Consider the following 25,952-nt stretch of genomic DNA (forward strand, 5'->3'; position numbering starts at 1 on the left):
TAGTTATAAAATGGCACATCTACTTTTAATTTAGCTTTTTCTAAGCATCTAGTAAGTAATATCAGCAGTCCAAAAAAGCATTATGGCTGTTTGGATAGGATTCAAGGGTCAATAAAAATAAAAATAGTAATAGCACTGCTTGAAAAAGACATGCAGCTAATTACAGTTCTGCGAAGAAGAACAGACTGTAGAATAAGTACCTGCTACATTAGCACTCTCATTCCACATCTGTCATGCAGGGTCCTTATGCAGCTGAGCAAGAGTACTTCAGACTAAATTGGTTGGCATTTATTGACAAGGACCCTGCTTTACTACCAGCTCTCTCCCTATAGCTACATCTAACGCTTGCTTATCTGTTTTCCCTACCTCCATTCTGTTTCCTTCTATAGGTTTACAACATGTGATAAAAGCTCTTTTGTCTGGTATTATTTAGCATTTTTACCTGACCTTAACTTTGATGAGATAGAACAAACAGACATGATCCTCAGAATACAGGCAGGAGGCAGAAATTTATTTTAAAAAATCATCAGGACCGTGTTTTTGCTCTCAGGAAGGACTCTGGCTGCTCACATGTCACTGTCAGAAGTAAAATGAGTCACATGGAGGGATTATCGCCCCTGCTCTTGTTTCCAAATACTTCTGTGACACCAAAACCTAAAGACTGCAGGTCCTAGAGCCTGTCTGAGCCGTGCCAGGTCAACCATTCCTCTCCCAGACTGTTCCTGGGCAGGTTTGGGAGTTCACATGTGTAAGAACATCTCTTAGTAGCAGGTTGGTTGCAGTCAGAGATGGACTGTGGGGAGAACACAGAGGCCAAAACATAAGGACGTGTCAGGTATGGAGCTAGGGTGAGGAGATGGGGATCCCATCTATGGATGACAGTATATCTTGTGCACTGAGAAATGAGCTTTATTCAGCATAGCTCATCCAATCTGTATACTAAGTGGCACAAAATACTGCAATACTAATAAAATGCACACAAATATTACATATATCCTCAAATTATGAAATCAGGTTTAAAGGAGTGAAATTTAACCACCACCCCAAGTAATGCATCTTTGTCTTTCTCTTAGCTTCTGATTTCAAAGTTATAGATTTTACTTCCTGCAGATTTTTTCTCTAGTCACAAAAGGTAGAAACTTGTTTATGCAACTCATAAATGCAAGCTGAAACTTTTACATAATTACAGGTCTCCAAACAATACGCATACAGGAGCTGGCAAGGCTACACTTGATATAATCAGTTTTAAGACAGAGCAGCCTTTGAAACAAGCAGAGAATCTCATTACCTGGCTGTATAAATCCATGGTTCAGCCACATCTTGAACTCTTGTGTGCAGTTCTCATCCTCCAGTCTCAAAAAGTACAGAGTATAACTGGGAAAGACTGAGAGTAGGGTGATAGTGATGTTCAAAAACATGGAACTATTTTTAAAAATATGGAACAGTTTCCATAGGAAGAACAACTAAGTAAACACTAGCTTAGCAAAGAGAGAAATTGGAGTGGAGCGTAGGGAGACATGGCACGTTTTAAAAAAATGCAGAGAGGTGTATCGGGAATGGCTGCTCACAGTCTCTGCAAAAGCAAGAACTACAGGATAGCAGAAGTAAGCAGATGGCAGACTCAGAGCAAATGAAAGGAATTGATTCTACACATGGTGCAGGTAAACTACAGTTTTTTTCAGGTGCAGAGCATCTATAGGAGTTCAAAAGATAACTGAAAAAAAATCAAAAGAAAGAAAACATTAGGGCTATTAATTACAAAGACACCATCTCTGACTCAAAGAGTCTCTGGAGCTAGAAAGTATTCTAGGGAAACATCATTGTATTTTTGACCTTTTCTTTTTCTCTTCTCTAGGCATCTGCTTTTGTCTGCTTGGTGGCAGGACACTAGGGAAAATGGATACATCCATCCCATGCTCTGAATCCAAAATCTTTAGTTTGTGTTTCAGAGCTGCCAAGGATCATGAAAATCAGAAGTAATCAAAAGACCCTTCAAGATTTTTTCCTTTGGATAACAGCTCCTGAAGGTACGATGTAGAATCTGATTTAGTTTCCCCCAGTTATTTCTGTGAAATTCACAAAATTGCCTCCTGGCCTCTGGGTCCCTTTCCACCCCCAGGAAGCTCTGAACACTGCTAGGGAACCTCTAAGTGACAGGGCATCCTCAAGTGTACAGTGAGATGTAAAGCTGCTTTACAGTATTTCATCACCAAGCCTTTGCACCTATGTTAGTGCATTTCTTCTGAGGGTGCTGGAGACTTACACGTTTAGGAGGGCACTGCAAATTCCAGCACAAACCTCACGTGAGTTCACTCTAAGCTATGCCATGGGTCCTGCATGGGTCCCAAGCTAACTCACACAGTGTGAGCATAGCTCACCTCCTCCTGCCTCTGGGTGGGAATTCCCCCTCTGCCTTGGACCAAATGATTTTATGAACCGAACAGTTCCTCCCACGATGCTGGGAGGCAAACTACCCTTTTACAAGCTGGTCCAGGCACCGAGCTTTTGCTTTTGTAAGGCAAATGAGGCAGCAGCATTTGTATGAGGGAGAAGGAAGGCTGTGAAGAATGGATCTGATATTACGTAGGCCAGCGTGGATAAAGGGAGGAACAAGGTCTGCCTCTGGAGAAGTGGGCTCTGGGTTCAACCTCAGAGATGAAGCATGTGTTTGGGGAAATTAGTGGTTACTCTGAATGAAGAGTGATGCTAAGACACACATTCACACTGAGAGGTGTAAAATTAAGAAGAGGCATAAAATTTCTCATTTCTCTCTTTAATCAAAAGACTGCTTCATAACATTAAGAAGGCAATCAGCCTACAAATGATGTCTCTGAAGGAATAACTGCACATTGTTCATGATAACAAGTGCATTTTCTGTGATGGATTGAAACAGTAATCAGTTAGCACACAAATATCTCCACTGTTATTTGTAAAGGAGGGTTACAGAATTAATGCAACGTATAGTATACCTGACATAAAAATTGGCAGTTGTCTCAAAATATGTAACGTCTGGCTGGGAGTGAGTAGGTGGATAACCTGGTGCTTAGCAGTGATCTCTGTCCAATATTTCCTCCAACACTTTGCAGTTCACCATTTTGCTTTCAGTCTTCAGATACATATTGCTTCATCTAAAATTAAGTCCCCTGATTGTCTCAGTGGGTATCTCAGGCAATATTTGCAGTAATTATGGCACTTTGAAAGCAGCATAGGAAAACAATATTGTGCCATTTTGTTTCTCTTCACAGTTATCCAAACAACATTAAAATGAATCAGAAGTGCATTGCATTCAGAGCAACAACATAAATATCAAATCTCTCCAGCACAGCAAGTGCCATCGAACAATTAGCAGGAGTCCTTCTGACTAAACAAATCTTTTCTGCACTTCTGGAGCAATCCAATGGGAATGCACACCACTGAAAGAAAAAATAGTAATCTTTAATAGTGTTAACTAGTTGTATAGTAGAGATTACTCTATAATTACTTGAATAGCTATCTCACAGAAGAGAAAAGTGTTTCTAAAAATCAGCACTTCCAGTGTCATCCTTCTAGGCCTGCATGGAGAATCATTCATACCTTCTTTAGGTTTTTTTAATTGACATTGACCATCTCTGTTGCTTCAGTGTCCTCTGGCATACTCCAGATGGTAGCTGCTTGCTGAATGTAGGGTCCGGAAATCTTAGCTAGGTAAAATTAAATACAAAGATAAGGAGATGTTAAAACCTGACCTGACTCCACACTTGCTTAAGCGCGATATAAGTAAGTATGGAAGTATTTAAGATGTGAATAGTGGCAGTAATAATCACTGGTGCCACAGATCGAGCTGTAGAACAGATTTCTTGGGGGAACATTTTTGTTGCCCTTCTTTGTACCTTCTTATTCCTGCAATACCCCTTCTGAGACTGGGGGAGCCAGAGTTAGCACAGTCTGCAAAAGTGAGATGTAGGTAAATACATAAATATCTAAAATGCAAATAGTGATAGTAATAATCACTGGTGTCACAATCGACTCGTGCTAAGTAAGAGAGATACCACTACCAAAGGTATAACTGGAGCCTCAGCCCACCATACTGCTAAAGCTGAATTTAACAAAATGAGTGAGATTCAGAATCAAGTGTCAGTGGATCATGGTTTATCTATGGCAAAGATAACCAAATGAAAATAAATTCAACCAAATTCAAAGATATTTGACTTGTGCCGCATTCAGAACATCTAAGTAGTATTTTTACTGTAAGATAATATACTATGATCGGGGTGTGGTCATGAATATGTTCCTATTTTATCCATCAATGTTTTACATGTTTTTTTCATGCTTAATTCTCCTTGTAACTTGTTAATCAGGTAGAAAAAATTTACATATCTAATTTATTTCCTACTGTGTCTATTGCTTTGTTTTCAGCAGCATCTGTATAAGCAAATAAGTACTGCAGCCAGTTGCTCATGTTGGAGGTTGGACTTCAAATGTACTAACCGAAGCTTTCAGAACCAGTCTAATATGCATAATGTAGTCTTGTGAAAAATGCAGGTATAGCTATCACGTGGTGACTGGCACTGCTTAGCATTCATTTGCTTTTCAAGCTGCAATGGAAGAATGGTTCAAAATTTGGACGTACAACATTTATCAACATGATTAATAAAATGTAAACACCTTGTCTTTTTTCTGTGCATCGTGAAGGAAGAAAAAGTCCAAATCTCATTATAAAAGTAAATTCAAAGACAATTTTCTCATGAGATGGGTTGTTATTCGCAAAGCACTTTCAGGAGTCAGCTGAGAGATGGGAATAGGAGTTCTAATTTTGCTTCCCTGTTGCAGTGGGCAGGGCACTTCTGTGCCCTCTTTTCGCCATCTATAAAATAAGGATAGAGCAATAATGAGTTTTTAGGTTTTATGATTCACTTAATGTTTGCATAGCAATTTAAAATATCAGGAGTAACATAAAAATAATAACTACTGGGTGTATTATAGCAAACACAAATACCTTTAATTCCAGCATGTTCTCTTGTATTGGTTCTATATTTTATTGAAATATAATTTGTGATTTTTATGTGATGAGAAATAGATTACTAGGTAACATACTAAGTAAAAATTTGGCATGAAACACTCTAAAACAATAATTTCCATCCCAGGAGAAACAAAGGTATTTAAAAGATGCTTTTACAATAAAAATAAACCATTAAAAAGTTGGCAGGGATTCTCTGGGCATAATTGCAACTATGCTTGTTTCAAAATGCCTATTAAATTTGATTCACCAGTACTGTACTACTAACATGCCTCTGCCTATGGGAAAAGCTTGGGCAATAATTTAAACTACTTTAAATTGAAAATTTAGAGCTGTTATAATTAATTGTGAATCATTAGAAACAGCTCAATAAAAAATAAATAAAAAAAAGCACCAACAAAACAAAACGAGATTGTTTATAACAAAACAGATCATTAGCAAACTGCTGGAGAATCCAAAGATTTGCCAGGATACATGTAGTACAAGAGAAAGAAAGATAAAAAGACATATTGCAGGCATAAGCATGCATTTATATCAAAACTCAAATTTGCTATCATATCCTCCAGCACTGAGTCTCCCCTGGGGTTTAGTGGAGCCGATCCCCACCTGGGCTTTATAACCCTCAGTTAAGTCTTTGTGAGTGTTATCTACCCTTGGAATTTGGAAAGTCCTAGCACCCTGGCTGCCCTCTGATTTGATTTGTGAGGAGTGATGAGGATTTGGTTTGGGAAGGGGAGTGATGAGGATGTACATAGAATCATAGAATCATGGAATGGTTTGAGTTGGAAGGGACCTTAAAGATCATCTGGTTCCAACCCCCCTGCCAGAGGTGGCAGAGACACCTTTCACTACACCAGGTTGCTCAAAGCCCCATCCAACCTGGCCTTGTTGTGGACCTTGCACTTGGCCTTGTTGAACTTCATGAGGCTTGCACAGGCCCACCTCTCCAGCCTGTCAAGGTCCCTCTGGATGGCATCCCTACCCTCCAGCCTGTCGATCACACCACCAATTTGGTGTCATCAGCAAACTTGCTGAGGGTGCACTCAATCCTACTGTCCATGTCGCTGACAAAGATGTTAAACAGTGCCCGTCTCAATATAGACCCCTGAGGAACGCCACTCATCACTGTTCTCCACTTGGACACTGAGCTGTTGACTGCAACTCTTTGAGTGCAACCATCCGGCCAATTCCTTATCCACTGAATGGTCCATCTGTCAAATCCATGTCTCTCCAATTTAGAGACAAGAACGTCATGTGGGACAGTGTCAAATGCTTTGCACAAGTCCAGGTAGATGACATCAGTTGGTCTTCCCCTATCCACCAACACTGTAACCCTATCACAGAAGGCCACCAAATTTGTCAGGCATGATTTGCCCTTGGTGAAACCATGTTGGCTGTCACCAATCACCTCCTTATTTTTCACATGACTTAGCATAGTTTCCAGGAGAATCTGCTCCATGATCTTGCTGCGACAGAGGTGAAGCTGACTGGCCTGCAGTTCCCTGGGTCTTCCTTTTTTCCCTTTTTAAAAACGGGGGTTATGTTTCCCCTTTTCCAGTCAGTAGGAACTTCACCAGACTGCCATGACTTCTCAAATATGATGGATAGTGGCTTAGCAACTTCATCCACCAATTCCCTCAGGACCCGCAGATGCATCTCATCAGGTCCCATGGACTTGTGCACCTTCAGGTTCCTTAGATGGTCTCAAACCCGATCTTCTACAGTGAGCAGTTCTTCATTCTCCCAGTCCCTTCCTTTACATTCTGTGACTTGGGTGGCGTGGCTTGAGCACTTGCTGGTGAAGACTGAGGCAAAAAAGTTGTTGAGTACCTCAGCCTTCTCCATATCCCGGGTAACCAGGTCTCCTGTTTCCTTCCAGAGAGGGCCCACATTTTCCCTAGTCTTCCTTCTATCGCTGACATACTTACAGAAGCTTTTCTTGTTGCCCTTGACATCCCTGGCCAGATTTAATTCTATCAGGGCTTTAGCTTTCCTAACTTGGTCTAGCTTGGCTGCTTGGACAATTTCTCTGTATTCCTCCCAGGCTACCTGTCCTTGCTTCCACCCTCTCTAGGCTTCCTTTCTGAGTTCGAGTTTGTCCAGGAGCTCCTTGTTCATCCATGCAGGCCTCCTGGCATTTTTACATGAATTCCTCTTTGTCAGGATGCGTTGCACCTGAGCTTGGAGGAGGTGATCCTTGAATATGAACGAGCTTTCTTGGGCCCCTCTTCCCTCCAGGGCTTTATGCCATGGTACTCTACCAAGCAGATCCCTGAAGAGGCCAAAGTCTGCTCTCCTGAATTCAATCCAGGGCAGTCAGCTTGCTGTGTGCCCTCTTCAGTGCCCTAAGGATCTTGAACTCCACCATTTCATGGTCACTGCAGCCAAGGCTGCCCTTGAGCTTCACATTCCCCACCAGCCCCTCTTTGTCAGTGAGAACAAGGTCCAGCATAGCACCTCTCCTCGTTGGCTCCTCTATCACTTGGAGAAAGAAGTTATCATCAACACATTCCAGGAACATCCTGGATGGCTTATGCCCTGCTGTGTTGTCCCTCCAACAGATGTCAGGGTGGTTGGAGATCCCCCAGGGCTCGTGAACATGAGGCTGCTCCTATGGAGGACCTCATCTGCACGGTCTTCCTGGTTGGGTGGCCTGTAGCAGACCCCCACTATAATGTCACCTGTCCCTGCCTTCACTTTAATCCTGACCCATAAGCTCTCGGTCAGCTCCTCATCCATCCCCAGGCAAAGCTCCATGCACTCCACCTGGTCATTGACATAGACGGTGACACCCCCTCCTTGTCTCCCCTGCCTGTCCTACCTAAAGATGCTGTACCCTTCCATTCCAACACTCCAGTCATGGGAGCCATCCCACCATGTCTCTGTCATGCCGATAAGATCATAGCCCTGCAGGTGTGCACGTCTCTAACTCCTCTTGTTTATTGCCCAAGCTGCATGCATTTGCATAGAGGCATTTAAGTTGGGCCCCTGATGAAGCCAACTTACTGGCCAGAATTCCTTTATGCTGCTCTTCAGGTGCACTCTTGCTGACCTGTGATCCTTCTCCAGGCTCTGGGCATCTATTCCTGGCACTAGCATCCAACTGGTAAGAGTGGGATGGATTGAGCTTCCCCTCCCCCAGCAACTTTAGTTTAAAGCCCTCTTCACCAGCTTGGCAAGCCTATGACCGAAAATGCTGTTCCCCTTCTCTGACAGATGGACCCCATCAGCCCAGAGTAGACCAGGTTTCTCAAAGCAAGTCCCATGGTCTAAGTAACTGAACCCCTGGCTGTGGCACCAGTCCTGTAACCACTTGTTGATTTGCCAGATTTGACTGGCCCTTTAAAACCGCTTCCCTTTGATCGGGAGAACTGATGATAGGGTAAGTATACCCATGTGTTCAACACTCTTTTTATGATGAAGCAGTTTTTATCATTAAATAGGGGGGGGGGATTGTGTGTCTTGGGATTGATAAGCAGGCTTACCACGTGTGTCAGCATTCTTATGCAGTTATGTGCCTACACAGGTACCCTCAGAGAAGACTTGACTCCTGTTCCAGGCTCACAGGGATGGCAGTGTGGCAACTGGAAAGGGGCATACTGGAGAATGTTAAAAGCTCATCTGCAAAGTAATGGCCATTTTTTTCTGTTTTCCAATGTATAACAACTGAATGCTCCTATCTTGTTGGTATTATCTCAATAGCAAATAACTTATACTGGTGTTTTGTATGATCTTGTTCTCCTAAAGCCCCACTGCATTGCAAATATTCACATATGCACATCTAAGACAAAATTTTATGTTGAGATTCCCATCAGCTGAAAAACATGAGAGATTCCACAGGTATCCTCCATCGTGTTACTGGAATTTGTACAAGAGAAAAGGAAAAATTTCAAAGTGTATGCACAGGGTTCTAGCAGAAAAATTTTACCCTCAGAAAGCCTGAATGTTCAGCATTGATATTACAGAGGAATTACTTAAGATCAGATCTAGCAAAAAAGGACTTCAGTCATAGTATCCACATACCTTGAAATCAGACATGTTTATAGAGCCTGCTGAATCTGAACCTATGTATTTGGTAGAAATCTAATGACATACGGGCTTCTTGGCCAGCTTTGCAGTGATGTATTCATTCAGCAAAATCACATTATACTTTAAGATTTAAAAAATGTGGGAATCATTCTCCTAGAACAAACTAATGCCTTACATTCTGCATCACATTGCCGGCAGTGACTTCCAATGGGAATTTTGCAAGAAAACAGAAAGAACTAATAAAACCCCCCACTTTTTCTGGTTTTGTAATTTTCTTCTGTTACATAAAGAGCAGCTCCAGCATTGGTTGTGAATAGCCACTGTGCTGGAACAGCAGGGCTTATGGCTATTCTGTTCATAACACAGTTTCTGCAATTTAAAAAAGGGCAATAGACTAAAGAAGAGAGTACAGTCAAACTGTGGCCAGCTGAAATGAATAGACTCCTTCTGAATGGTAATTTAGAGACACCTTAGCATCAACTTTAAATGTGTTTCAGAAAGTGCTTTTCATAAGGAGGAGATGCGATTAAATTAAATTCCTCTCCAACAATAATTTACAGCTGCCTATTATCAGCTTGTGAAAAGTGTCAGTGGAGATACCGAACACTTCTCTTGCCAATTTGAACTTCTCTTAAAAATTAAAATTTCTGTACATTTGCACAGTATTATTCTGTTTCTGTCTAGTGGCACTTCCTATTCTATTCTAGAGGAACTGTGTTGTATTATTCATGGCTAATTTTAATTACTATATCTATAATTTCAGCCACATCCTAATTTACCACATTGATTGTCCATTGAGATCCTGTGAACTGTAAACTGTTATTTCCATCTCTTCCTCAGCAATCATGTCAGTTATTCAGTCAGTCTTCCCACTGCAGAGTTTTCTATTCAGAGATAAAGTTGGTTGATTATTTATTTTTACAGTAATAGTGTCCAAAACATTTAATGTTCAGTTGACTGCACATTTTCGTCATTACAACAGTTATGGTTTCAAACTGCACTGTGTAAATCTGAAAGTTTGTGCAGTGAGAGAGAAACTCGGTCTGTATTCTCATTCCCCTGCTTGCAAAAATATGCTATTTTTGATTGCACAGTAACTCATGCTCAAAGTCACGATCCTTGCACAGCCATTTAAAGTCTAGGAAGAGAGGTCTACACATGGATGTGTGAGTGCTCAGCAAACACACTCACTCTTAAGCAAATTGTAGAAAAGCTGTCAAGTTTGGGCATTAAAACTGCTTGTTATTGATGGCTGGGAAGAAGACCATGCCTGTGAGAGACATGAGCTGCTGCCTGTTTGTTCTGCTATTCCTACCTTCCCGAAGCTTGCCACTCACCTCTCCCACTCTCTGGCCATGGCTCTCCCTTGCAGCTCCCAGCCCAGCAGGCTTGAAGGGAGCAGACGTCCACAAGCAGAAGGGATGTCATGGTTGTTGCAGCACCCATTGAGGAGGCTCCCCCAAGCAGGACAGCATGCACTATAGTCACTCGCTCAGGAACAGACCGCTCCTGGCTGCCCATCCTACCATGGCCTCAGCTCTAGGAGTTATTCTCCTCCTCTTGCACCCAGACCCTTAACAAATCTGGCTCCTCTTTCACTGCAAAATGTACACACACACTATCAAGGCACTGTTGCGCCTTTTTTGTTCATCCTTGGGAAATAGACTCATCTTTGTTTTACCTTCTGCTTTCTACCTTTCCTTTTCAGCAAAGTTGCATCTGCCAAAATTACAGTATTTCCCTACCCATTCCTCTAACCATGATGGATATATGAAATCCTTATATCCTGCTTCCCTTTCCTCTCGTCCCAGGGTCTGCTCTTGACTTCTAAGCCTCCTTTGTTCCACTTCTCTTAGGCTCAGCCTTACTTTCTGTCTTGGTCTCCTTTCCCAACTGTGGACTTTTTCAGACAACCCTAGTTGTGGGAACAACTTTCCATTTACTATCTACCGGGTTCCATCCTTCCACGTGTTTGTTCTTAGAAGCTTCCCACTGTACAGCTTATTGGATCCTCAGTGCCTTTAGACTGTGGATAAATCAGTGTGAGGACCCAGTCTGGGCTTGGCATGCTTCACCTGAAGTGCAGCATAGCTCTGGCACAGATTTTTCTGTCTCACTTTGGGAAAGTCACGTGTATTTGCAGGACTTTCATTTATCATTTGAAAAATGGGGATAATGTCTTTTTTTTTTTTTTTTTTAATCCCTTGCCATCTACCCTTTATTATGGAGTCATCCCAACAATTTTAGAGCTTCGGGCCAGGACTTCTGATGAGCGTGTGGGGCTAATGGCACTTTGTATTTCAAAATGTCTGCATGAGTGCAAAGGGTAGTGTTTCTCCCTGTCCTTACTTTTACTTACAGGCAGACGCAGAATTGCCTTTGAAGCAAAGGCCAGATATTATCGTGTAGATGGGATGTGGGCCACAGCCATCAGCTGAACTACCTGCTTGGGCTGACATTGTATTAAAGCAGAGGCTGGCTGTGTCTCTGCCTTTCCCCCCTCCCCACTTCAGCCCACCAACAGGTCTCTGTCTGTGAAAGATCCAGCCAGGGTGAGTCCTGCTGGGTGCTGGTACTCGTCTAACACAGAAAATAAAAATTATCTGGATTTTTCTAATGAGACAAGTAATTTTAAAATTCTGTATAAGTACACTAATAAATGAGTCAGTTTTGTCTGCCCAATAATCCTACTTTTTCTTTTCCTTTTCCTTTTGAATGGGCTTTGGTATTTTTAGGCAGTACATACACAAATTCTTCCCCTGTATTCTTTTAATGACAGCAAAATGTAATATGCTAAAGTAGAAATAATGTCATTTAGTTACAGAGGTCTGACTGAAATCAAGCAAAGGAAATGAATGTGAAGCACAGAAAGGCCAACTAAAACTTCTCCTTCAATTTACCTGCTGTGAGTTGATTCTTCTCCTGATATTATTGCTGGAGCTACAGAATCAGGGGATAAGATTTCTTTGATTTTTTAATTCCCAACAAGTCACTACCCTTTAGTGTTTATTACGAGTGAATAACTACATCAGGCATTTACTAACTCTTTTTGGGATGCTGACAAGTATTAAAGGTTTGGATAGTGAAGCAGATTTCAACTGTTTGTAGAAGCACCATCTGTGGCTATCAAACCCCTCTGCAATGCCATATGGGAAACCAATTCAGACACACTATGAACCCAAACTGGGAGAGAGGGCATAAATTATTGGAAGTAAATATTTATCTGAAGACAAATGAATGGCAAAAATGGCAATGAATGGAAAACATTACCATTTGATTTCTTTTGGAAAATTAAGGAAGAGCCATGCTTTTCTGGACTGGATGATCACCAGTATCTCCAGCTTTCTGGGTATCAACAGGAAGCCAGGCATTTTGGTTATTATGAAAAGTCTGAACATATTTGTCTCAGAACTGTGATGCCAACCTCCATCATGCAATTACTTGATTTTCAGATGGGCTTTTTATGTGTCCTCATGGTGCATTTCACACCTGTGAAGGTTCTCCATAAGCATCTCAAAAGCTACAACATGAGAGAGCCAAGGAGCTTGCCTGACTGACACGACAGACGTGACCTGGGCAATTTCCTCTTCACCTTGTTGCAAGAAATGCCTGAATGGAGAAATCATTATTTTCTGTAGATGAACAGGTGTGTTTGGTGTCCAACTGCAGGTGCAGGTTGTTAGTAAATAGCTAATAATCACCATCCTCCTTCCAATTTGGTAAGATTAACATTAAAGCTATTGGCACCCCCGCTCAACACCGTTCTCCCCCTCCTTCCCTCCTAAGGAGGGACTGATGTCCTACTGTTACTCCCGAACCCCCAGGGGCACCCACTGGGCTGGGAGCCCTTGGCTGACGGGGCTATTTGGAGACACACCGTAGGGCTCTGCCAGGTAAAATGTTTCCATTTTTTATTACTATATATAGTCAATAAAAATGTCCAAAAATGTCAGATGCCAGCATGTGCACATGCCTCCTGATACAACTGCATACATAACCCAGAGAAAAAGTCCTTTAGCGAAAATGTCAGGAAGAAAATTAACTCTATCCCAGCTGAAACCAGGACAGTCAGCAAGTCTGATGTGGAAGAACAGGTAAGTTCAGTAAAGACAGAAAAAATATATTGGGGAAGTGGAAATTAATGGTGTGGGACAGTATCAATTAAAAAACACATTTTAAAAGCATCTATAAAATGTTTGAGTCAGTGGGAAGTGAGGCCTAATTTGGATTTAAAAGGAAAAAAATACATTAAAAGAATTAAAGCTTGAGAATACTATCTTTCAGAAAGCAGTCTGTCTGCTTTGCAACATCTAAATAATCTATGACACATCTTCAGAAAACGGGATGTCCTGACATATTCGTTGAGAATTACATGGCAAACAAAATGTCAGTGGGTCACAGCATTTCAAAGGAGGTAATGAACTTATTAATACAGATAAAAGCAGAAAGGAGTCTCACATTCAGAAACAGTGTTGATAACTAAAAAGCATGGGAACGTCACTCTACAGATGGGAACTCTTCAGAGCTCTTCATCAAGAATACGGTGGGGTGTAAGTGATGGCCATTATGCCCCAAAAATACGACCCTAGCATAAAATGAAGATCCATTATTTGTCTTGGTAAGTGTGAGATACATGAGCAGGAAGGCAGAGCAAGGGCTGCTAAGGTGATTGCTCCTTAGTTACCCTGCTGCCACATCCCTGAAGCTACAAGGGACAAGAGAGTCCTGAGCTTTTGTGCTGATATGAAGGAAGAGACAGCATCTTCCTGACAGTGGGAATACGGAGATGACTGGGGGCAATCCTGATGTGATTGCCAGGAAAGCTGAGCATGCTCCTCTGCAGCAGGAATGGATGCCCACCAAGCCTTCCTTATCCCAGACAACGCTCAAAACATCTCTCTCCCGTGCAGATCAGCTTGTGGGATGAAAAAGATTTCATCCTTGGACCTCTCCTTTATGGAACAGTTCTTCCAGCATTTCTCAGAACAAGAGGGATTGCATGTAGCAGTAAACCCTGCAGAAACTGCTCACCCCCAGACACTGGCAAAAATAACAATCCAGCTCAATAAACCTCATATCCTTTCCAATTATAAATTACTTTTAGAAATTACTGCTCATCTCTAAATGTTCATGCTGCTTCTCCTTATTTAATAGATTACCTGGATTTGTGGTCGTAACATATTATAATGTATTGCTACTATAATGGTTAGTCTTGTCATTAGAATATTTTAAATGAAAGCAATGTTAGTTCTTATAAATATTTTTCTAGAGACCAACAAAAGAGTTCCTTGCCCTGCCGTACTGCTTAGTCACATTTGCATAAAAAACTTAGCTAGAAATTACAGAATGCAAGTCCTTTCTGAGTGAGGTGTTGACTAGCAATGCAAGAACCTCAACCTTTCCAGGTCACCAGCATCCTCAATTTAGGGAAGTGTCACTATAAATTCTTTAATTTCGTCAGGTCCACAGAGTGAGTCAGGAGATAAGAGTTTGCTACATTAGCTCCTTTGGGCAAGGACCTACACTACACCTACACCTACGCTTTGCCGAAGTTTGGCAGAATTTAAGCAACTCTTCCAGGCTAGGGAACAAGAAAGCCTTCTCATTCACAGCAGAGCCTCACTCACAAGAGTCCTGAAAGTCTCTAGGCACCTCTGAAATCATCCCAGACTCACCTCAGTCCCTGGTGTCTAAACTGCCTCCCACAGGTTTTAGAAGCTCCCTGGTCTGACAATCTATGAGATATTCTTCTTCCTAAGCACCAGTGAAAGCCAAAGGTTAGCCAGAGAGATGATTAAGGTTTAATCCAGTAAAAATTATGTAAGCATAGATAAAATTTGCTGATACGTTCATTTAAAAGATTTACTGGAGCAGGTCCAATATATCTTTTGCCAATATCCAAACAACTAGAGCACTTTTCTTAGCCAAAAGAAACTCAGTTCACATTTTCCCTGTTGGAGGGATTTGAATTCAAAGCATACACACTGACCACAGTTACTAGAAGAAAAGGCACTTTCTGTAATATCCCTTGAAGCTGAGCCACCACACAGCTAGTAAAGCAGGAGAAATGAAGGGTGGCTGTATTATCTAGTGGTGAGGTATTCAGCCAAGATGACGGAGTCCAAAGATCTCTTCCTCCTGGATTTTTCTGTATATATTACACTAGATAGTCACTGGATTAAATGACAAGTAACAGGATACCAAACATTTTGCATCATTATCTGAAACTGCTTTTCTGAAATCCCATTGCCTTAATCAATAATTTCTACTGCAAGGTAAGATATGAAATAAAATGGCATGTTTTAAGAGATGTTAATATTTACTTCAGTCATGTTAAATTGTTGCTTATCCTCTTCTGTGAGTGTATTTGAATGTTCAGTCTGTGTCTCAGCATCTTAAAGGGAGCCCATAGGGATACCCATGATGCTTGATAGCTCATGGAGTCCTGGTGAGGACACACAGGAAAGCTCTACAGCCTGAGCTATGCCTGGAGGCTTGCAGTCACAGACAGGCAACAGCCAAACTTTGCAATATCTGCTGCAAAAATGAGGGAATTTAATGAATTTTTCACCTACAGCTAAATCTTATAGTAAATAGTGTGATGGTTAATTCAGAAGAAAGAAGCCCTGGGCTTCTAGTTTGGGGGAAGGTAGAACAAATGGTCACTTGAATATTTAGACACCCATAAAAAAAGGGAAAATTTCAGGCAAATCAAAACCATTGGCTTCTGTAACATATACATGCAGATTAAGAATCGTGTCTGGAAGCAGGCAATAAGAATATAACAATATTTCCAGTTCCGGTGTAGATATTTATGAACATCTATCAAGGACATCAAATCATAAACAATTCAAGTGAAATCCTCATCCCAGTTCCCCTCAGTAAATGAAATTCTGAGAAATTAATTCTGCCTATATAGTTTATTGTGAAGACATGACCCCTAATGAAGCAGCTGAAGTAACAAGACATACTGAATTACACAAGTGGTCAGATGTGGTCTTTTAACAGACATGCCATCGGGGGTAAAAGACTGAAAAGGTCAGCCGTAAGCATCCCAGTCCAATTAGTAGGATGAGAACTGAAATGCTGCAAAATGTAATTAATAATCATGTTGTCAGCTTAGGTCGAACACAAACAACTGAGGAAAGCACACTCATGGTGCTTACCTAGTCTCAGCAGCCCACAGTCTGAGAAGTGCCAAGAGCTTCTTGGCATTTTATATTCGAACATCAAGATGACTCAGACACTAAGTTAACGTGAATAAGAACATGGGACCTAATGAAGATCATTAGAGAGCTGGGCCAATGTCCAATGTTAATAAACTTGACTATGAAGTGTATCAATGAAACTAGGTAAGGGACATTTGTGTAACTGCATATACACCAAGAAAAGATCTATAGGAAAAGAAAAAAATAAAGATATAGTCAGGTAAATCTAGCTAAAAAGTTGGGAGAAGTCAGAAAAGCTTTTACAAATAATACATGGAGACACTTTAAGCATCATAGAGGCTTACTGGTAAATAAGAAGATAATATTAATGGCAGCCTGGATGCTGGTATTTAAAGACAGCAGTTTGATAAATTATGAAGTATTAAAGGCTTGGTTAAACCAGATATTGATAAAATGAAGTCTAGATGTCATCAGTGGAATAAATATTAAGAGAAAAAAATCTAAATGAGTAAGTATGATGGAATTATAAACAACAAACAGCATAATCGGATATCGAACACATGGTGCTCTGAGACTGTTACAAAATTAGTAGGTTATGCAAAGATAGCAGATGAAGTAAGTAGATTTTAGTTACCCATTTGATATAGCATCCCATGAATACCTGAAAATATATTAAAAAACAATTGGATAAAATAATTGCTAAATAGTCTGAAGGATGAAAAATGCTGTTATAAATGGCAACTGATGTAGTTAGTGGAGGAGGCACATGATTTGCTTAAGACAATTATCAACAACGTGACTCCTTCTTTTGAGAAGAAAGGGTTTGTGAGGAAAAGCCTGTATTTCAGCATTACTCCAAAACCAGATGAGATAAATTAAAGCCCGTTCTGTGCCATATGTATGTATGTAGTCTGAAATGTAAGTTGCAATATGAATGGGCTACTGTTCAGTGCAGATTGATGAAAGCAGGCCCGTATTCATTTATACAGTGTAAAGATGTTAATTCACGGTATCAGTAGACAGCACATCATTCACTGACATAGAAGTCCACACAGACTGATTATGATCCAGATTATGCATAACATGGAGAAGTGATGGCCAAGAAGATCAGCAGAGGCAGAGAATAATGAGAATACCAGCCCAGGTGATTGGACTACTTATCACACTGAAAGCAAATCAAAGGTGCATGAAATGGAATGAGAACTGACTTAGAGATTCATAAAAATGCTGCTGTGCACAGGATTTAGGTGTGCTGCACAAATGGTGTGAATACTGCTGCTTAAAGGCATGCACAGTCTGGAATAAAGTTCCTAGGGGAACATGCCTGCAGACATGTTTAGAAATTTACTGTCTGGTTGGGCTTCCTTCACTGTGGTTTTAGAGAGAAATATCCCCACAGGGCTCCATGCTTTGGTCTTTCCTCTTTTCCCTTTTCATATTTTTATGATATTACACAAATTTAGCTTCTCTCTCCATCAACATAGTTTATAGATCCAGTGTTTTAATGTATATCAACTAAAAACTCCATCTATGTCTCTGGAACGTCCTTCCAGATATCTAGATGTCTTGCAAAGCCAACATAGCTGAGAGAGCTATGAGAATAGCTGAGAGAATCTTTGAATTTCCTTTCCCCATCTTTTTAATTATTTTCTTGTGGAATCCCTACAGACACCACCACTCTACCTACTCGTTTCTCACATCTACAGGTGAGAAGTTGCCTTGGCCCTAACTTAACTCTTCTGTTCAGACTGTATCCAAGGTTCTTTCTCTAGAGCTCTCAGTCTCTTTCATGGCTTGCCTGCAAGGCTGTAACTCTTCCCCAGCCTTTTGGTGTCTGTGACTGATTAATTCAATATCTTTTTCTCTAGCTACACTGGCAGAGGCAATCCCAGCCTGCTCACAGCCGCTCTCCATGGTCACCATCCTAGCCTGATGCTTTGAAGATGCTTTCTTCTGCAGCTCCCGTTTCCTGATCATGTCATACATCAACAGTTGGCAGGGTGTGGTCTGATTAGGTCTCCCTTTTGTGGTACCCATAAATACATCAGATCAACTTAATTTTCCTCCTTCATGTCTCTCCTTTAAGTTCTTCTTTGAGTTGATTATTTCAAAGAAACCAAAATTCTTGACAACAGCAAAGATTTTTGCCTGTTACTCTGTCAAATACTCTCATTATTCCCATATGCTTCACTGTGTGTACCCTTTGTGTGAAAATTACCCATTGTGTAATTTTTGAGTTGCAGACTCTCTTTGGGGTGTGTATTTGTGTAGCACTTCGCACAAGGAGTCCTCCCCACTGACCTTGTTTCTGAGTTCCACAGGGAAAAAAGCCCACCCAGTGTGAACTGAACCAGAAGGACAGCAGACAGCTGAGCAAGTAGAAAAGCACAGTGACTCAGCCTGCAATGGATCCTGTATTTCTGGAGCACCCACCCACACCACAATACAAAATAGTACCAAATTTGTAAATCTGTCGGTCTAGGGTTTTGTTCTTCCGTCTTCACCGTGGTATGTAAGTGTGCACCTACTTGCATATTGCCAACAGCTCCTTAAGGTATACACTATATGGCAACAGTCAGTGAGACACACAGGACAATAACAGTGCTAAAACATATTTCTTTTTAATGCGTGAGCAATAACTTTGATGGCTGCTGTCATAGTTGTGCACACAGCCTCAGATTTAACTTTTTCCTTTCACTAATTGACCACCAGGGTGCTCCCTAATTAAATTTTCTTTCCTATAGCTTTATGTTAAAGATCTGCACTAGCCATTTTCTCAGGAGTGTGTGCACCGCAGTGAGTTTGCATTTGTTCTGAGTTTTTGTATGTTTCTGCTCAGCAGGAAGCAAATACAAGTGCTTTAAAGCCAGGCCAGAATTATTTTTTCCTTTGTGTACCTAAAATTTGCTGTACAGTTTTGAAAGGGATAATTGTAAATCTAAAGGGGTAATTCTCACTGATGCTACTGAGAATGTACTTTCCCTGGCACGTAATTTTAAAAGGTTGTCTAAACACAGAGATGCAAATAAATCATTCTTTTTTTCTCTGATACCTGAACAACCAAAGTTGATTTTCTGACACGCAAACCTACAGCAGCTGTCTGATCTTTCAATCTGTTACATATGCTTTGTCTGATGCTCTCCCTGTAGGAGAATACAAAACTGCTGTAGGCATCACTATGCCTCTTGATCTGCCAATTCAAGACTTGCACTCTCTTGTATTCCCAAAGTGAGAAGTAATGTGCATGGGAGATTTTAGTCAAAGCTTCTTAGTTGCTGAGGGATTTAGAAAATATACTGTGTACATTCCTCTGGCCACTGAGCTGTAGGATTTTGGAAGCAGCTCGCTCTTTCTCTGCTTATCATTTTAATCAATTAAAAGGGTTGTCCATCCTGTGCTAATCTCCTTTCAACCCTTACTAGATCAAAAGACTCCAGTTGATTATCATTGCAGATTAACAGGATGTCAGACAAATGTTAATTTGTATGTTACAAAGTCAGTGTCAGCATTCATTGTACGTCTCTGAGGCCTGCAGAGCAGAGATGAATATGATTAAGAAAGGAAAAGGAAGAAAGCTTGAGGTATGGCTATTTTCATCTTCTCCAAATCACAGAAAGACATGAAAGACTGTCCCCACAGCACTGCTCAGGGGACAGAGATGGGAGAGAATTGTCTACATGCTACTTGTTCATGCCCTGACAACACAAAAATACCCCATCTAAAACCTATTTCCTCCTCTTTTCCTATCACACACAATCTAGGAGTCAAAAAATACCTCCAAAACTTGGATGTGAAAGGTTAGATTATAGAATAGAGCAGTGGGAAGTCTGAGTGGTCTTGTAGAGTGCCTCATAGCCTATTTGGAGCACACCTTATTTGAATAAATTTAGGAATTGTCTTTTAGGGAAAAAAACCCCAACATTGTTGCACAGGGACTGGGAGTGAAAAGAACAGTCTGTCAATGCTGAACTATGTAGTAGCTTGGTGGTGCAGGTATTCGTCTGAGAAGTGGCAGCTGGTGGGTACATCAGAAAACTTGGGCTCAGAAGACGTAATCTAGTCTTGGTGATACTTTATAAGCAATAATTTCAACTCCCCATTAGCCCTGTTTGCATTCCCACCTGTCCAGTTTTAGCGCCTGATTATGGTGCTGGTGGCCACCATTTGAACACAAGGTCCCCGTGTGAGGCTTTAGCTAAGAAACACTTCACTACCAGCAGGACAATCTCCCAGAAGACTATGGGGATGGTTTCACATTTGTGCAATGCCAGTAACAGGACCAATACTGACACAGTGTCTACTTGTGGTCTCCCTACATTGTAGAGATCATAGTGAAAATTAAAAGTGTTTAAAAAAGAGTTGCAAAATTATTTCCCATGTAGCACACATGCCTGAGACAGAGACTTACAATGTTTATCCAAGAGAAATTAAGTGACTTGTTTTCTGTCTGCAGATATCTATATGGGGAGTAGACCTTTGATAGTAAACAGGTCTTCTATTCAGGACACTATGACACAGTGAGATTCAGTGATCAGAAGTAAAATATAAATGAACAAAGTCTAGAAACAAAGTCTATGTTTTTTCTATCTATGATGACAACTAACAGCTGGTGTGCTCCCCATCACTGGAAGGCTTAATTCAGGGTTGACTATATTTCTCAAAGTTATACCATAGCTCATTCAGAAATTAGGGGTTTGATGCTGCAATGAGTGCACTGTTGTGGGATACCGGTCTTCACCATGTATTAAGCATAGTATCAGACTTGTTCCCTGCAACGATGCATTCTTGCTTTTTAATCTATTATTTGAATGCAAGATCTATAGGGCACAGATTTGCTCTTACTATGGCTGCTAGACATCATATAACGTAGTGTACTCGTGTTTGCAGTGAGGATTTCTAGCCTGTGTCCTGTGTACTATATATAAATACAGTATGCTTTCCATAACTAAATAAAAAACATATATGGCTCTTGCTTTCTAGATAAAAGCTGTTACATAGCTCAAAGCAGAACTCTGCTAGGCCAGTGTTTCATTGCTTCCAAAACACTAAAGCAGTGTAGGCTGCACAAGTGACCCTTGCTCTGCCTCACTGTTCGCAATGTCGATACCATGTCAGAAAATGGTTCACAGAACTTTGTTACCAGAGATACTCACATACAACTTCTTGAGAATACTTTGAGCGTTTCTTTCTACATCTGTTTTTGCAATGTCCAAGGCATGGCCTTTTTGTTGAATTTGACATTTTACGCAGTACTTTTCCACATCAGCAGAATATGCAGGGTAGAGTAATCCTGTGCCAGGCACAAGATCCAAACAAACTAGCTTCCTGCATCCAACAGCAGCCACTACTGTGGACTTCACTTTTCAGTGTTTGAAACATCAAAGCAAGTATGTACGAGGAAATCCTGAATCACTAGGTCACATCTTGCCTAACTCATGGCAGGCTTTGGTTTAATTTCTAGAGAAGTACATGTATTTATATGTTGTGTAGTATATGTTATATATTCTATATTATATAACACAAAATTCTATAGTTTATAAATAATATCATTATCTCTGATAATTTTTATACATACATATGTAAATATCTACATATATCTTTTAGCTAAATATCTCAGTATATTTTCTATACATTTTAAATTTGCCCTTCCTACAATTTAATGAAGTGTCTTCTAGGTCTTCGTGTTATAAGACTGGAATGAAAGAATTTTCTACTCTGCTTTCTAAACCATTCATTTTATATACAGCATTGTAACATTAGAGTGCAAGGTTTGAAATAGGCAAAAGCTCTGCGCAATCCCACTGTGATCAAATTCATTCAATAAATGCCGCCCCAGAGCAAGAAGTGACAATGACTACATATATTAGCTGGCATGCCTGTATCTTTATTTATTGAAGGAGCTCTGGAAATTCTTTCATTCTGGACTGTGTTAAAATGGAGACATTCCTGGTGAGTATGCAGTCCTGAAGGTGGTGATCAGAGGTAGCGGTCATGGTACCACTCCTACTGGCTAGTGGATTTTTTTAATTGCTTTAATGATGGACCCTGAATGTCAGGGTCTTCTGTCTGTCTTGAAACAAATGTTCGTTTTCCCACGTGGTGACAGGACTTTCTTTTATACAGAAGCAGAGTACACTTGTTTGCAATTCCCAAGCATGCCTGTGTCACAGGATGAGTGTTTCTGCCAGAGGTGTGCACACATTCAGCATGCAGATGGCTCAGTGAAGTGCCTAACAGAGACACCCAGGTCTTTTTGGGAACAGGGACTGCAGCAGAAGACGTGGTCCTGTGCTCTTCAGATCCTGTAACCCTGACAAAGCTGTCTCAATCACTGGGGCAGGGAAACTGTCCCCTAGCCCTGATATGCCAGGATGACATTACTTAGCTTTAAATTACTCTAAACGCTCAGTGACCAGGCTAGAAATGAAGACTTACCTTAGAGGAATATGTAAAGATGCAAGAGGCAGCTGTCCTGGCAGGAGGACATTGCCTTGCCCACGTCAGTAAGGCAGATGTGTGCCAGATGTGAAGGGCAGTATTGCCCCTAGTGCGCATCTCCTGCTCATCCTGCCTGCGGGGCCGCACACATCTCTCCTGACTTAGTTTTGGCTGAATTTCCAACCCATGGGGATTGAGGAGGATGAATTGGAGGGTTCAATGCAAGTCCAAGCTTGCTTCTGCATGGTGCCAGGACATGTCTGGGGGGTGACAGGACAGGGAGGAGATCTTCCCAAGTCCTGCAGGTTAGCCATACCTAAAAATGCAGGATTTAAAAATTAAGATCTTCTTTCCACTATGCCCATGTGGCTGCTATGACTTTTTGGCTGAAGTTGTTAATGTTTGCTCTAATCCCGTTTTTGCTATTGTGCTAAGGCTGTTAATACTTTCATTATCCAGGTGTGACCTTCTCTTTCTCATTCCCTGAAAGAGACAGACCTAAACTCAGAAGACTAACACTATGGTGAGAGAGCTGGGCTTTAAGGCTTGCTAAACTACATCAAAGCTTCAGAGCTCTTAAGTTTGCTTTAAAAACAAATTTCTTAGTAAGTGAGCTCTCAAGCCCATTAAGAATTATTTGATTTCATTTTTCAATTAGTGTACGACAGATTCTCCAACCTGAAATGCACACTCCTCCTACACACCTAACTGCTAATAACGTTATCTTTTCCGCATGTTACAAGTCAAAATGCTAAAAATTCAAAACTAAGCTAACAAAGCATCTCCTTATTTAAATTCAATCACAACGATCTCTTTGAAATAAGTTCTTGAGAGATGTTGATCTAAGCTTTGTGTAAACCCACAAACACCTATTAATCAACACCTGTTGATAACACTACACAATCAAGTGAAACACCTACTGTCCTTCCTCCTCATTCCTCCCCAGAGGAGCAGGTACCAACAGACTACAGTCTCAGCCTGCTCTCTACATTGCGACCGTCATTACTGTTAAAGTCCTGACAAACTTTCTCCTTTCAAATGATGAACTGGAGCAGGCTTGGCACTGCCTCATTTCTGTGACCACATATCCATACATCCCTGGAGATAGGTGCCTTGTAGCAGCACACTCGTAAATGTTTTCTTAGGTAACTAACTGTTTTTCCTCTTCTTCATTTTGTCTCTTTTTCCCCCACTACAGGAGTCAGGTTCCTTCAGTAAGCCATCAAGTGACTTGGGATGTAGCCAGGAGAGCTGCCACCATCATCTTGAAACTAAACAGAAGTTTTCCTTCTTTTGTTTTTTTTTTTTTTTGTTATCATTCCCTGTTCAATTTGTGTTACCAGCAAAGGAGGTACAGGGAGAGGCTCTTCACATGCATTTCAGAAGTGTAGGCAATCATCTGGAAGTGAAGATGGTGTCAATTCAAGGCTAAAGGTTTAGGCTGCTGCAATTCACCACAAGCTTTCAAAGAGCCATCAGGAGAGATCATGCTGGGTCACAGTTCTTGTGTCATTTCCCTGCACGTGTTCTTCACATGAGTCACTGGCCTTTATGGACTTACCAGGGAACCCTTGCCCCAGATGAGGGAATGCAAATTCTAGCTCCTTCTTTTGATTGCCCTGGGGGAAGTTTCCTTAGTCTTACACAAATAAAAAAAAAAAAAAGTATTCCAAATTTGACTTCTTTCATAAGCCAAGGTTGACTGCTTTCATAAACTGGCTGCCTCTGAATTCAAACAGGCCTCTATGTTTTTCATTGATTTTTCCCTACACTTTTCATTACCTAAGTCAGAAGCTAGGTAGAAAAAGCACACCACCTATAATTGTATACTCAGTAATATTATGCTGCTCAGCGTTTAATGTGATTTGAAAAACATAATAGAGTTACAGTTAACATCTATAATCAATCACTCAGTACAGTTTTGTACTGTGAAAAGTCACCAAAACACACAAACTGGAGTTATAATTATTACTTACACACTGTAGGCTTTGCTCTTCTGGTAAGTGATGCAGGAGTTCAGGCTGGGGGAAGGGAGAGGACCTGGTGGCTTAGAATAATGAACTTTAACGCAGCCAGGGATAGCTGTGATAATCTAATTGAGCTTCTGTGTATCACAGGCCACAGATTTCCACATGCTAATGCTAAGACAGGACTTCCTCCCAGCCAACAAGGACTTGGAGTGAAAGAAGTTGGTGAGATGCAGTGGAAGCAGCTGCTGTGATGGTGCGTGCTACCCGTGGCAGGAGCAGCAGACTCTGGGCACCATGGCGTGCGCCTGGCAAGTGAGTACCCTGCATGAGGTGGCCCTAATACAGCTCACTACTTTTTTCAGAAGAGCTATTCCATTCAAAGCTCCCCTGTGTCTTCTGTAGTTGTTTATATCAGTACAAAACAGGGATTTGCAAAAGCTGTCAGTCTGTTCTTCCAATGCATCATCACAGGCAACCCTCACATTCGTGTGAGGGCTGGAGTGGTGCCAGGACAATGTAGCATCAGTCCCAAGAAGTAAAGGGAGGGGTAGCTGTGGTCAGTGCTGTCTGCTGCAAGACCTGGCCAAGATTTTCAGTAAGCACCTAATCCATGATTAGGCTGCTTAGCAACAGACTGATTTTTAACATGTTTAATATTCTGGGAAGAGGCATCCAGAGATGTTGTGACAGAGGAAGGACTCGTGGTTCCTAAAGGCTAAGGTCAGATACGGCAATCATGATAAACTGACATGTACTCCTGCACAGCACAGGCCAGAGACCTTCTGAAAGCGCAGAGCAACAGGGGGTGGACGCTTACGTACCTCTGCAAATCACTGAGTCGTATTTGCACCTGGCCAGTAAGTTCCTGTGGAGTCACAGCATGCATGGAAGACTTCCCATCCAAGTGTAATGCATTCAGATGTGATAGTGAATCCAAGATGCACCTCAGTCAGCTGTTCCAGTGCTTAATTTACCTTCCTTTAAAAAACGGCCCCTGGGTTCTGGTCTGAATTCTTCAAACTGCCAAGACTGTATTTTGGTTTGCTTTCTTATTTCAGTTTGGTTCCTGGCTCTGACTTAGGCTTTTCTATATGGTCTGTGGCTACTCACTTAATCTCTTCTTACCTCAGTTCATCGTTACAAGGAGGAGACTACAACACTTCCCTTCTCTAACCTCTCTATTGTGTCAAGATCAAAGAGTCCCTTGGGCATTGATCTTTTCTGCATCTTGACACACTTTCTCAAGTGAAAGTACCATTATTTTGGCTATGGTATGTATAGCTGTGCCACAGTAGACCCTAAGAAAAGTAATTATTTGCATTAAACATGTCAGCATCTTTGCAGCTTTCA

Source organism: Platalea leucorodia, assembly GCF_965183815.1.
Source record: "Platalea leucorodia genome assembly, chromosome: 1".
Classification (NCBI taxonomy): Eukaryota; Metazoa; Chordata; class Aves; order Pelecaniformes; family Threskiornithidae; genus Platalea; species Platalea leucorodia.